General features: G+C 43.8%; 1 long non-coding RNA gene across 1 annotated transcript in view; it reads left to right on the top strand.

The window, feature by feature from the left end:
- The window catches only part of LOC102385511, a 28,772-nt gene that overhangs the window by 4,360 nt on the left and 11,241 nt on the right, over positions 1–13,171 (top strand). Inside the window, exon 2 of the long non-coding RNA XR_324092.3 lies at positions 8,266–8,397. This is a non-coding gene — a long non-coding RNA (uncharacterized LOC102385511). The remainder of the gene's footprint in view (positions 1–8,265; positions 8,398–13,171) is intronic.

Genomic DNA, 13,171 nt, shown 5'->3' with positions numbered 1-13,171 from the left:
TCCCGCTAGTGGCTCTGCAATGATGTCGGCCAGCGCCTTCAGCACCCTCGGATGGAGCTCATCCGGGCCTGCCGACTTAAAGGCATCCAGTTCTTCCAAATGACTCTGCACCATCTCAGGGTCTACGCATGGAAGTCTGGCGCCTTGCTGCTGCCTCTCTACAACCCCAGTAAGAGACTTGTCCTGCCCCTCACTTAGGAACACTGAGGCAAAGAACTCGTTGAGGAGTTCAGCCTCGTCCCCTCTGTCCGTCACCAATTGTTTCTGCCCATTTAGTAGGGGTCCTATTCCTCCCTGGGCCTTCCTTTTACTCCCTATATATCTAAAAAACAATTTCTTGTTGTCTTTTACTTGGGATGCCATCCTCAGCTCCATGGTAGCTTTGGCCCGTCTAACTGCCTCCCTACAAGCACGAGCAGAGGAGGTATATTCGTCTTTGGTGATCTCTCCCTGTTTCCACTTTTTATGTGCTCCCCTTTTGTCCCTTAGGCTGCCCTGGATTTCTCTGGTCAGCCAGGGAAGCCTCCTGGCCCCTTTCCCCCTTTTGCCTCGCTCGGGGATCGTCTTGCTTTGTGCCCGAAGGATCATTTCCTTAAGGCACAGCCACCCTTCTTGGGCTCTTTCCTCCAGGGGCTGTCACCACTGCAGCTCCGGCTACATTCAAGCTGTTATCTCATCCCTGAGAGAGTGCGAGTGTTATGACTTCTCTACTGGGAGAAATCCTTGAAGAGCTCAGCAGGCTCTGGGGGATTTTGTACAACCCATTAAGTATGTATTACCAGCTTGTACCAGTTCTTCAGACTCTGGCCAAATATCCTTGGCTCAGACCTCCGCACGTTTTATGCAGATTCTCGGTGCTCTGTGTATGAGCAGGCCTATTGGCTTCTGTGTGGTGATTCGTACTTAGCAGTGTGCACATATGTATTTGCAAGATTAAGGCCTTCAGAAAGAAGTCATTTAAGACTTTCATTATAAAACACATGTGGGGTTTTTAACTCAGTACTTCTTCATAGAAGAGCACCTGTTTTTGTTGTAAAATAATAAATGGCTACCAATTAAATACCTTTAACTTATGAAATTACTTTTCTACCTGTTTTAGGGAATGCACAAAGATACACATGTAGCAGCTTTAAAAGGGGAGAGGGAGCTAACTGAGGGCACTAGCTGTTAGGCTGCAACTGTCACATATGCATGAGCCTGTAGCAATAGCCGCATTACAAACACACTCCACCTTTAACCCTGTTCAGCAAGCCTAGGAACAGAAGTTGCATGTAAACCAGTATAAGTGACCAGAAACTGGTTCAAATCTGTAACACAACAGAAGTTCAATGCAAATAAACTGCTTTCAAAATTGCCAGAACCAGTTTAAAATAAACCTGGAAGGATGCAGTATTAGACTTAACTGATTTAAGTTCAATTGGTTTATTGAACTTCTGTCCTAGATCTCCTCCAGATTAAAGTTAACTCATGGTACCCCAGCATCCCAGTTGCTTTGCATCTCTCCCATATACCCCCCTTGCAGGGTGGGTGGGTTAGTCTTGGCCCAAGCTGTCTGCTCCAGCTGAGCAGGGAGACATGTTCTAGCACTCCCCAGCTTCTGGCAGGCATGTTGTTGCATCATGATCCTTCCTGACCTGTGCTGAGGAGCTGTTCCTGACTCGAGAGGTGCATGGGCCAGCCAGAGGTGACGCTCTGCTAGACTTGGTCAAAGGAGATGACCTGGCAACCGACTTAAATATAGAGGGAAGTCTGAGCAACAGTGACCATGAAACCATCATGTTCACTGTCCAACATAAGGCAGACAAATTGGATAGCAGGATTGAAGTTTTGGACTTCAAAAATGCAAATTTCAATAATCTTAGGTCACTAGTAGGAAAGTGCTGTGGGACCAGGGACCAAAGGCAAAAGGTATGCATGAAGAGTGGTTGTTCCTTAAGGACATGATCCTTGAAGCACAAAGGAAATCCATTCCCATGCAGAGAAAAGATAACAGAAGGGCTGGGAAGCCCTCTTGGCTAAACAGAGAAATCATGGTCCTCTTAAGAAAGAAGAAAGAGGCTTATAAGCAATGGAAGCTTGGCGCCCCAAGGAGGACTATTCCGCAAAGGCCCACATTTGCAGGGAACAGATAAGACAGACTAAAGCGGTGACCAAACTTAGATTAGCAATGGGAATCAAAGACGACAAAAAGTCCTTCTTTAGGTACATAGGGAACAGGAGGAAAACAAATGGGAGTATGGGGTCATTGCTCAACAACTCAGGAGAGCTGGTTACTGTCACCCAGGAGAAAGCAGAACTCCTGAATGACTACTTCGGCTCCGTCTTTCACTGGACCAAGGGGAAAACCGTGCCAGATAGAGTAGAGGATGAGCATGGTAGGAATAATCACCTTCCTGCAATTGCCATAGAATTGGTGTATGACCAATTAGAAAATTAGACATATACATGTCAGTGGGACCAGATGATTTTCATCCAAGAGTGCTGAAGGAGCTGGCCAAACTCATTGCAGAACCCCTGGCCAAATTCCATAACTCGTGGCACTCTGGAGAAATCCCTGAGGACTGGAAGAGGGCCAATGTTGTGCCCATCCACAAGAAGGGCAGGAGGGAGGACCCTAGTAACTATAGGCCAATCAGCCTAACTTCTATCCTAGCGAAAAGCCTAGAAAAGTTCACCAAGGAGTCTATCTGCAATAAGCTTACAGAAGGTAAGATTCTGAATGACAGTCAGCATGGCTTCGTCATGGGCAGGTCTTGTCTTACCAACCTCATCTCCTTCTATGACCAGGTAACTTGCCACGAGGGAGCAGGTTGACATTGTATACCTAGACTTCCAAAAGGCCTTTGATCTAGTATCCCACGATGTCCTCATGAGAAAATTGGAGGATTGTGGGTTTAACTCCGAGACAGTCAGGTGGGTGAGAAACTGGCTGCAGGATTGAACCTAGAGAGTCATAGTGAACGGATCTGTGTTATCGTGGTGAGAAGTAGGCAGTGGCTTCCAACAGGGGTTGGTACTCGGTCCAGTGCTATTCAACATCTTTATTAACGATTTGGATGTGGGGGTGAAGAGCTCACTGGACAAGTTCACTGGGGAAGCATGGTCATGCTTGAAGATAAGCTACAGTTATAGGCAGACCTAGATAGGCTAGCAAGTTGGGTGGATCAGAATCTAATGAAGTTCAACGTCAAGAAATATAATGTGCTCCACCTCGGACGAGCATCCCCCAACACACCTACAGGCTTGGTGGCACAAAACTGACTAGCATGATGAATGAAAGGGACCTGGGGGTAATAATAGACCACAGTATGAATATGAGCCAGCGATGCTGTAGCTAGTAGAGCAAATAATACTCTGGCATGCATCAACCAATGCACCTCCAGCAAAACCAGGGAGGTGATTCTTTCACTCTACTCAGCACTGGTGAAACTGCAGCTGGAGTACTGCATCCAGTTCTGTGCACCACACTTTGACAAGGACATGGACAAGCTTGAGAGAGTCCAAAGAAGAGCCACCCAGATGATCAGAGTCTTGTATAGCTTGCCTTTTGAGAAAAGGCTGAGGGATCTGGGACTCTTCAGCCTGAAGAAAAGGAAGGCTGAGAGGGGACCTGGTAGCAGCTTACCGCTACACTAGGGGAGTACATCAGGGGCTTGGTGAACAACTGTTCACCAGGGCACCCAAGGGGAAAACTAGGAGTAATGGCCACAAACTCCTGGAAGATCAATTCAGGCTTAACATTATGAAAAACTTCTTCACAGTCAGGGTGTCCGGACTGTGGAATAAGCTCCCTTCAGAGGTGGTGCTATCACCTACCCGGGACATCTTCAAAAAGAGACTAGACAGTCACCTTGCTGGGGTCACTTGACCCCCAGTTACCTTTCTTGCTTGGGGCAGGGGGCTGGACCCCATGATCTTCCGAGGTCCCTTCCGGCCCTACAATCTATGAATTTCTGGAATCAAAAGTGAATGTCTGTTCACTTGCTTATCAATTTAATCTCTGCAGTTTCGACTAACTTGCAAAGACTGAATTGATTCAGCCTCAGGCTTTTTAAATGTCTGTAATTAGCCCAAGGGTCAAAGTTTGACTCAGTTTAGCCCACTGAAGCTTTCTCCGCTAAGGTGTACATTTGTTCAAAACCTTAGGTCAGTATTTCTCAAACTTTTTAGACTCAAAAAACCCTTCAGAAAATGCAACATCTTAGTTTTCACTCATTTTTTGGCTACAAAAAAACAGCAATTCTTCTACTGTGGTTGCTTCTGTCAGTGCACAGGACCGTCCCTCAAGGCTTTGATTGCTTGCTTGCTTTCTTGTGTGGGGTGCTTCCTTATGTATGTGAGCAAGGTGGTGGTTCAGTCAGGGAGGTGGGGAAGGGCCAGGTGCTGGCTCTGTTTTCTGGCTTAGGGGTTTGCAGGCTGAGCTCCTAGCTAAAAGGTGATGAGTTGAAGGCCTGGTGTGGATTTAGAGATGGATGTGAGCTGGGAGGTGGGTCCCCAGTGGGCATGAAGAAAACTTCTTTTTCACCATGACACATGGCAGGCTGCAACGGGCCCCAGAACCAGTCAGACTAGTGCCAGGGCTCTGGGGCTGAAAGCTGCAGCCAGCATGCAAATAGCTCCATAAGCCCACAACAGGTCAGAATGGCTTTGACCCTGTGAATTCCTGTTTTAAATCTCTGGGGGTTTTGTGTGAATCATGTTTGCACACCTATAGGCGCTAACCCTAGGGGCACCCTGTGTCACTCATAAAAAGGTTACAAGGCACCCCAGGGAGCCACAGTGCCCTGGATGAGAATCATTGCCTTAGGTCTTTCTGTCTTCCTTATTACTGTTGTTCTTGGTCATTATATGATCTTTCACCTAGTTCTCCTCACAACACTCCTGTGGGGTAGAAGAGTGAAATTATGCCCAATTTACAAAAGAGAAACTGAGGTGTAGAAAAGGGAGGGGTCATGTCCAAAGTCATACGGAAAGTCTGTGGCAAGGAGAGGGATACATTTTCAGAGCCTCAGTGGTCTCCTCCCACCCCCCCTCCCTATTTTTAATAGACACTTGAAATGGAGTTGACAATCCTGTGTGAGAATACCACGTACAACATAACAGACTGACATAGCTAACTACTCTTGATATCATATAATTTCATGCTTCACCAGATTACATGATAAAGTTGTGCTGCAGACTTGGTTCTTTGACTCACGCACCTTTTGGCTGATCATAAAGAAGCATTTACATGAGCCACTAAGGACATCAAGAGAATTAGTTTAATGTTCTCTCCTGAAAAATGAAAGAATAAAAATAGTTTGTTCATACCACACAAGTCAACTCCCTGAGTATGTTGACTAGTGTATTCCACCTGGGACCAAAATGCATGCCTGCTGCTGCTGCTGTTTTACTCATTAGTCCTGGCAAGGACAGCCCATCTAAAAGGAGGTGAGCGGATTCCATTCCATCACCAGAGGACTTGTACATGAAGTACTGCCAGGTCAAATAACTTAGTGCTGTAACAGCTAGGTCCTGACTGGGATTACTGTTAGCAGGAGTCACAGAACAATACACCCAGATAGCATTTTCCTTAGAAAGTTACAACAATGTTGCTGTTCATGTGCTGAAACACCAACAGTCTCAAAGACCCAGGCCCTATGGCAGTGCTTCCTCACCATTAAGTCCTCTGTGTTCAAGCAATGCTGTTTTTCTGTGTTCAAGCAAATAAAAGGTAAAAATAAAAAATAAAAGGCTGAGGCACTTCAAAAGCACCTCTGAATTCTATCCACCTACAAGCTACCACAGCAATCTGCCAGCCTTTTGCATTCTAGGCTCTACTTGAATCAAAAGAATAGGGCAGCCTGTGGGTGCATTTACATGAGATGCTTTACTACACATTAGACTAATCTAATGCACAATAAAGCTTCACCATCTACATGTGCACAGGATTTACTGTGCAGTAATTTAGGCTAACGTGACATTTGCTAGTACCAAGAAATACAGGTATTAGATTAACAGCAGCTACTACATAGTAGTGCATATGTAGTTGCTGACTGAGAGCAATTTGCCAGAGATCCTGGTGTCAAAAAAATACCTGCCCCTAAAATATGTAGCGTGGTGCATGCAGCAGCAGCATGCACCACCAGAAACTGGAACATGGGCAGCCAGAGCCATGCTCTGGCTGCCGGCCAGGCTCCAAATGGCCGGCTCTGCACTGCTGCTTTTTGGGGGGACCCCCAGGACCCCAAGTAAGGCTGCTGGGGCCAGCACAGATACTGGCCCTAGCCTCCCCTGTCCTACCCAGGTCCCTTTGCTGCACACCGGAGCACAGGTACTAGCTAGGGCATATCCAGGGACAAATAGCAACAGCATAAATATGTGTCCCTGGATATGCCCTTGCACATGCACTGCTGCTATGCCACTGGATATGCTCTTGCATATTGATATGCCCTTGCAGATCTGTCCCTATATATGCCCTTGTATATGTGCTGCTGCTATTTGTCCTGTAGGAAGTGTGCACCCCTGCACATGCATACTCATGGGGGCGTGCCCCTGTGGATCTGTGGGGTTCATGTAACTTCCATGCCTTGGTTTTCCTATCTGTATAATGGGAGTAAGCCTTGCTTTGCTACCTCAGAGAGAGTATGGGAGAGTAAATGCACAAAGGTATGTGAGCTGCTCTGATAAGATGGAAGGTGGGAGGTGCCATCAGAAAGCAAATAAATATGCGTATGAAGTCCTTTTTATTCACTGTACAGTATTCAGTGTGAATGTCATTGAGCTGGTAGGAAGAAATCCTCTTTCTGCATCAACAAAATTTGTTTCTGGCACTGCTATGACTGAATATATGAGACTTGTCTGTGGAAATCTCTCAACTATCAGAACACACAAGTTGAGCCAAGTTTTTGGCTTGGCAGGTAGAATATTAACATGCCAACTGCTGGGAGATTCACTGCCACTTCCGGATGACCTCGTCTCTACCTCATACTTTTATTTCATCCACAGTAGTACATGGCTTACTTTTGTGGCTTAGCTATTTATTCTGTTCCTTGGATGTTTGCTATGTCGGCTGCTGGCGTCACTGGGATGTTTGAAATCTTTGCTTTTTAATTAGCGCCCTTGTTAAGTTGCAAAAAAGCAACAATGTAAAACCTAGGAATATTTCCTGTGCTGCCGATTAGCTGAAGCCTTTACTCCATTCCAAAGTTTGCAGACACGTTTGGGAGATTCTCCTGTTCAAGCAGTGATAACACAAAGTTAATGTGTTTGCTTAAGAAAAGAATAGAGTTCTGACGTTGGAGATTCTATTACCAGAATGGCACAAAGCAAACCACAGAAAATAGAAAGAGACACGTCGCCAAATGTCAAAATGCAGGTTAGTAAAGCGGAATTTGATTGTGAATTTGTCCTCTGGATAATGAGGAGACACGGGGGTTTAAAAGTAGGGAGCTGGGATGCCTCAATCAACCAGAGGGAGAACGTGGAGGAAGGAGTCTTGACAAGCTTTGTAGTAAAGCGCTCGCAGTCAGATTTAGAAATCCAAAAGATCCCAGTTGGCTACAATGGAAACTGGCGTATTCACCAGTATTCTTATCGCTGCGGCTGCTGTTTCTGCTGCTTTTCAGGCATCTGCTTCTCCAGTAGTGCCTGAAAAACTGCAGCTTCTGGAAGGTAAGTTATGCCTCAGTGCAGTACTGTCATGTTAGATCACACAACGTGTCCGTGAAATACTATCACTATGTAAAGTTTTGATATAATTGAACAAAATAAAATTGCAGTGATTTAATTTACAGAATGATCAGACCATTTGTTGTACTCTGACTGTAACGAAAGGTAAGGTAACAGGTTAAATCTTCAGATGGTATGAACTGCGATAGCTCCGCTAATGATAACAGAGTTAGCCAGTATACATCCGGTGAATATGTTGTCCATCAAATGCACTATATTCCTTTTAATGCATTATGTATATAATCACAGCTGCATGCATTCTGTCCCATTGTATCACTGAATTGATCCATGAAGAGCAAATTGTCCTAAACCTCTATTTCAACATTGTAGTTTTAGTAAATGCAACGCTTTTCTTGGCCTACAATGATAGGAATGTGAGGCAAGATTAACTAACGCAGGATAAAGCATCTGTATACGAACCACCCTCAGCTGAAAAAAATAGATATTGGCCTGTTTTTATGCATGTTTGAAAAGCTTGCTCTTTCATACAAATCATTAAAAGAGCCAATAACCTCTTTTTTCCTTAAAATTCTTCTTTTTTTTTCCTGAAACAAGACAAAAGGAGGACAGCTTTGGACAGCCCTGCTGCTGATCAGAGAGGGAAGATCCTGACATTGTTATCAGCATTTGACAAGGCACAAAAAAGTGCCAATCCAAGATTAAGCCCCAAAATCACTGGACTCAAAGGTAATAGTGAATATATAATTTGGTTCAGAAAGCTTTTCTTAGATAGGTTATAAGTGGCTTTTCCTGAGTGTGGGACATAATTACAGTGTGAATGAAAAAGAGATGTTAGGTACAAAAGTTTTCTGAATTGCTTACTAGCAATTAAATGGTAGATACTAAATTACAGCTCCTTGAACAACTGAGATGCTGTTTTCTTGTGACAATTCTCCCTCTTCTCTACTCTCAGTATACAGGTGTTCAATTTGTTTTCATGTAGGTATTTGAAATTATAAATCATTGAACCATTTTGGACCCTTCTGGACATGGTCAGTTGACAAATACAGCTCCCAGAGGCATTTTCATTACATTATCTGCTTCTTATATATCCTATGCTGCACTGGAAAGGCAGTGTAAAAGTAAGCCATTAATTTAATAAGAGTACTGGGAATAGTATAAAATATGGGAAACACTTTACAAAATGGAAGTTTCCTGCCTGCAGAATAAATAGATAAATAATGGATAGCAGCCTATTACATCCATTTCAATATAGTTACAGCACAATATATTTCAAAACTAGAATTACTATCTAGAAATGAACAAAACTGGAGCTAGTTTAGGTTTTGTAGAACCTTGCAAATCACCTTTTCTTTTGCCAACTATCATATCCTTGCAACCTGAATCTCCTGGGTACAAGGAGTGCATCAAATAACTGATTTATTTTATGCCTACCCTTGGATAATAATCCTATTGGAAAAAGTAGTGGGCATAGTGGCCAAGGCTCATGGCTGGAGGTCAGGTGAATTATCTGTTTTAAGGTTGAAAGCTGATCTCTAACCTCAATATTTGCACACTTTCCATGTAAAATTGATACTGGTATTGACTTCATGGATCCTTGGGTCTCTTCCTCTTTAAAGGATAAAAGTTCTGCATAGGGTAGAGTGATTTGAGTTTCTGGGTTAATTGTTTTGTTAGTTATTGGGAGGATTGTTTATTTGTATTTTTAGGAAGTGAAAGGGAAAGGATGAGGGAAGCTTTAGTATTGTGAGTGTAATCGGTTAAATTATTTACAGATTTTTTTGGTGACTCTGCTTCTCCATCTTTAAAATGGGGACAATGATAGTTACCTAGTTGAAAAAGGGCTGTGCTGATAAAGACTTTGGGGTTTTGTGATGGAAGAGCCTACAAGAATGCAAAGTCTTTAAAACCTTTCTGAGATTGGTTGCTGTGGGATGCTAAAATTGTGGGATGTGCAAGTAGAAAAAAAATACCATAAGCACTATGTCCTTGCCAGCAGTTCAAAAGGAAAAGAACTCTAGCTTTTCATGAGCACAATATTTGTTATTCTTAGTACCACATATTTTTTTCCATTTAGTTTAGGCTATAATTCAGGTATTAAATAACATTCAAATATTCAATGGGCATGTCTACACGTACATTTACACCAGCTTAAATTTACTGAGCAGTAAGTGGGAATAGGCGGGGGTCTACATGTACAGGCATTAAAGCGCATTAACACTGTGTGTGGATTGACTTCGGACTAAAGTTAGTCCCAAGTCAGTCCACACACACAGTGTTACTGTGCTGCAAGGTGTCTACATGTGCATTACCGCTCAGTAACTAATCAGGCATACGTTTGATATCCGTATGATGCAGGTATCAAATTTACACTCAAGTCAGCATAAGTCACCATGTTTACTGAGCAGTACAGGTGTGCACATGTAGACGCGCGCCCCTACTGCACAGTAATTTCAGTTACTGCACAGTAAATCTTCACATGTATACGTGCCCAATATGGCTCAAGTATTGAATAAGATTGAGAGAATATCTGAAAAGCCTGATCACGCTTAGACACATTTAGAGATAATAACTTATTGAGGGTGAAATTTAAAACACACACACATACTTAAAGGTCCTTTAAAACAAAAGTCAAGAGTTCATTACTTTTCATATGACCATTGACATTTTTCTCCCCAGAGGTGATTTTTCAAATCCCACCCTTAAGTATATACTTACATATAACTGTCGAGTTTCAAGAATTTATAATTATAGGGCCTGATTCTCATATACCCATGTCCATTTTAAACCACTCAAGTCATATGATGAGACCTTCAAATGACAGCAAATAATGTTTATGCTCAAGTCATATGATGAGACCTTCAAATGACAGCAAGTTATGTTTATGCTCCCTTTATGCTGCCAGTGAGGTGTAAAGTGGCTTTAGTGTTAGTAAGTCAGGCTATTTTCCTTCTTAAAACTGGTTTAAAATGATTAACTTTTTATGACTGCCTCCTAAAGTGCCACATAGAGCGAAATGTCAGGTCCAGAGGTAAAACATAAGTTCCATTTAAATCACAAATATATAGGGCTTAGGTCAAATATTTGTTCATGGTCCTGCAATAAAACTTCTTCACGAAACACGAGACACATAATAACAGGGAACCAATTTTAACTAAATGAATCAGGAACTGAAAGTGTGCAAATGAAACCAGCCATCAGGATTTATCTGACGGGTTGTAGTTAACCCTATTGCTGAGATACTGGATTCATTTAAAGGAAGAATGTGAACCTGTTGTACACTAAGCACTGTTCTAAATCATTACATGAAGGGACTGGCATGGGAAGCAGCAATGACTGCTACTTATCCATAAACGTATAAGGTCTAGGCAACCAACCCCTCCAGCTAAATGCCAAACCAAATAAAAGAGACATTTGCAGCCTTGTTAGCTTGAACCTCTGAGAGGTCAGAGCACCAGAGAATCATTAGCATAGAGGCCTCAGCCAAACCTAAGTCTTGTAACATGTCTTCAGGTGTTTAGGAGACACTCCAGTCAACTGAAGTATAATATACTGCAGATACAAGAATAATGCAGGTATAAGTTGGCATGGCCTGTTTCTTGCTAGATTTATTTATCACAAGGAGATGTTTCTATCTGAATCTAGGAACGTGTTCATGTGGGCTCAAGGGGAAAAATATCTTCCCATAACTATTTCTGTTTGTATGTCATAGTACTGTAAGTGTATATTGATTTGTCTGAGATTCTCAATGCATCAGATTTTGTCAGAGGTAATTCTGGGCCTCTAATTTCCAGGGTGCATCTGTACAGCTATGGTCACTGTTACAGTTCAAGCTAGTTGAGGGGCTCCTCTGAGCTTTACCAGTTAACTACAGGTGTTTCAAGACTGTGCAGTGGGCCACAGGCCTTCCCTGCCTACCGTGCACTACCACTACTATGTCCTCTATGGCAAAGCAAAGAGTGGAGAATGGTACATGGGCTGAGTAAGGTAGCTCTATATCAGTTGATACCTCCCTTATGTCAGGGAAGTTCCCAGGTGAGCAGACCCAGGTGCCTTCTGGCCACTTGGAAAAAGCAAAGACGACTCAGAATCTGATTTTTGCTGATGAGGGACAAGAAGAATTTCTTTTTCCCCTCATAAATACTATTGGCTTCAGGTGGAGGGTGGAGGAAGCCAGGTGGTGAAAGCCTGGCTTCAGGTGGAGGGTGGAGTGGGGTATGCCAATGTTTCTGATAGTATTTTAAAAATTGATAGGTTCTTGGCTCAAGGGTCTTGCTCTTCTGTTCAGGGCCGAACTAATAATCAGATATGGAATCAGGAAGGACATTTTCCCCTTGGCAAAGACTGTTGAGGGCTTTGCCTTTCTCTGTAATGTGGAACATGGTCCTCCTTTGGAGATCGTCTGAGTATATATTTATCAGTTACTTCCCTGTCTTTTCAATGCAGAATCCTCATCTTCCTTGTTTTTACCTAGGTCACATTGTAGGATGTACTTGGTATTTCTGGTTTGTGCTTTGTAGTTGTGTGTGAGGGTTTGAAATGGCAATTTAGGGTACCCAATGCACTGTGATGCTCAGGAGGCTCCTCGCAGTCCTATCTGCCTGTGTTTGCCCCACCACCAACTGGGCAGAATGTGGGTAGCAAACAAAGCTCCTGGGGCTTTCCTAGGGAAGCATGGTTTTCATACCACCTCTTCTGGCTGTGGCTATGTGGAAGAATTTTTAAATGTATTGTTCATAATAATGAATAATAGTTTCTCAGAGGCCCAGCCAAAGATCCCCAAGTTCCTTGTTCACCATACTGGTGAACAAGTTAAGAGGCTGTGACTTGGATGACTACACAGGCTGGTGGGTGGCGAATTGGCTGGAGGGCCACACCCAGAGAGTTGTGGTGGATGGGTCGGTTTCGACCTGGAAGGGTGTGGGAAGTGGGGTCCCGCGCTCGGTCCTTGGACCGATACTCTTTAATGTCTTCATCAGTGACTTGGACGAGGGAGTGAAATGTACTCTGTCCAAGTTTGCAGATGACACAAAGCTATGGGGAGAAGTGGACACGCCGGAGGGCAGGGAACAGCTGCAAGCAGACCTGGACAGGTTGGACAAGTGGGCGGAAAACAACAGAATGCAATTCAACAAGGAGAAATGCAAAGTGCTGCACCTAGGGAGGAAAAACGTCCAGCACACCTACAGCCTAGGGAATGACCTGCTTGGTGGCATGGAAGCGGAAAGGGATCTTGGAGTCCTAGTGGACTCCAGATGAACATGAGTCGGCAGTGTGACGAAGCCATCAAAAAAGCCAAAGGCACTTTATCGTGCATCAGCAGATGCATGACGAATAGCTCCAAGGAGGTGATACTTCCCCTCTATCGGGCGCTGGTCAGACCGCAGTTGGAGTATTGTGTGCAATTCTGGGCGCCGCACTTCAAGAGAGATGCGGATAACCTGGAGAGGGTCCAGAGAAGGGCCACTCATATGGTTAAGGGCCTGCAGACCAAGCCCTA

Source organism: Alligator sinensis, unplaced genomic scaffold (genome assembly GCF_000455745.1).
Source record: "Alligator sinensis unplaced genomic scaffold, ASM45574v1 scaffold966_1, whole genome shotgun sequence".
Classification (NCBI taxonomy): domain Eukaryota; kingdom Metazoa; phylum Chordata; order Crocodylia; family Alligatoridae; genus Alligator; species Alligator sinensis.
Note: the sequence above shows the minus strand (reverse complement) of the source record. Positions and strands in the feature narration are given on the sequence as shown.